Source organism: Phaseolus vulgaris, chromosome 7 (genome assembly GCF_051622355.1).
Source record: "Phaseolus vulgaris cultivar YP4 chromosome 7, ASM5162235v1, whole genome shotgun sequence".
In the NCBI taxonomy this organism is placed as follows: Eukaryota; Viridiplantae; Streptophyta; class Magnoliopsida; order Fabales; family Fabaceae; genus Phaseolus; species Phaseolus vulgaris.
The window spans coordinates 9,184,577-9,186,528 of record NC_143504.1 but is presented as its reverse complement, the minus strand read 5'-3'; positions in this window follow the sequence as shown (position 1 = coordinate 9,186,528).

The following is a 1,952-nucleotide window of genomic DNA, read 5'->3' as shown; positions in this document are numbered from 1 at the left end:
TAATTTCTATTATTAATAAAATTTTATAAAATAATTTTTAAATTGTTATTTAATCATTAATTATAAAGAATTTAGTTATTAATATTTTAGATTATAAATTAATCTATAAAAATTTAATTTATCAATACTTTTTAGTTTATAAGATGATATCAAATTAAATCAATATAATGATTAATTAATTTTTTCGATTACTGTTTATTTTTTTTTATAGTATATGATAATCATAATTTGAGTTAAACATTATTGTACCTCTACACGTTACACGTGCTGTTGGAAGCATTATTTGTTAGCATTATAGGGTTCGAAAAGCACATAAATAATTGGTGTTGACTATGTTACTTCTATTATGTAATTAATGACATACATTGACGAGTTTTTTCATGTGTAGTTTGGTATGTTGTTACTTGGATGAGTTTTGTTGTTGTCGATGGTGGAGGGATAAAAAAAAACATAACTAATTGTGTGTAGAGTGCATGAATTATGCTCCAAAACTTCCATAATCAATTATAATTAATTATGTGAACATTTAGTATGATCATGTATAATTAGTTATGTTTATTTTTAAGTATAATTGATTATATAAATATTCAAACATGATGCATAAATTTGAATAAAGTGATATTTTGAGATTAAAGTATGTATAATAAAGCATAATATTTCACAATTTGGGATTGGCAATTTGAAAGTATTTTATTATATTTTAAGATAAGAAATTAAGTTATTTTATAAAATAGAATAACTTTTTAAGATGGAGAATAAATAATGTTTTGGATTTTTTAAGATAGATACTAAAATTGTAAATTTTGGTTTAACTTGTATGTATAATTTAATTTGAAAATATATTACAAGTATTTAAAGCAGGGATTAAAATTTAAAATTATTTGTTAATATTCTCAAGTAAGGATTAAAAAATTAAAATAGAGTTTAATATTTTAAATTATAATTTAATATTTTTGAAATAGGGTTAGATAGGTTAGGTAGTGTTTTTGAAATAGATTTTTTTCTTGTATTAAGATTTTATAATTTTTTCCATTTTAATTTGAAATGTATTTAAACTTTAATTTACACTTTTATAAATTATTATTTTTACATCAAGTTTTCTTTACATAATTACGAACATTGATAAATATGAAATAATTAATTATTATCTTATAATAGACGATTGAACAACTTTTTAAGTTAATATATGAGTATTTAAACATTTCTTAATATTTAAATATATTTTTATTCTATTACATTAATCAGATAATCCAAGATTTTTTTTATTTATTTCTCTCCAATTTTCTTTCTATTCCTTAACAAACAAATATTTTTTCTTCCCTTCGTTTTATGCTTCCCATTTTTATTCTTTAAATAAAATAAAAGGCTATTGAATTCAAATAAGGCTAAATAAAGAGGTTAAAAATCCAACCTAAATTAAGGCACACAAATTCATGAAATTCATTTCACTACAAATATTTTTTAGTATTTCAGACCGACGATGGAACTAATATTAGTCGATTTTTCATAATTGAATAGATTTTGTCGACTACCCGTGCAATAATATAATACAAATAATATTTATTCTTTTATTAATGCTAAAGTGAAAATGATTTTTGGTTAGATATATCTTGGAATTGGAATTGATGAACAATTTTCCAAGGATACGTAATTTGAAAAGGACACGAAACGAAGTAAGCATAAATGATGGTTCATATATAGTACAAAATTGGGTTATCCCTATTGTGTAGAATGTGGATAATTAGGTTACCCATGATCACCCCTAATTAGATACTTAACCCAGACAAACAACATTTACCCAAATCACAACATACTCTAATATGTACCATAAAAATTAAAGAGACACCACATCCTAATAATTAATAATCTTCAACTCTTACTCAATAATTACTTTTTAAATAATGATTACTTTAATTTTTTAAACGTTATTTTAATATAAAAATTATCATCAG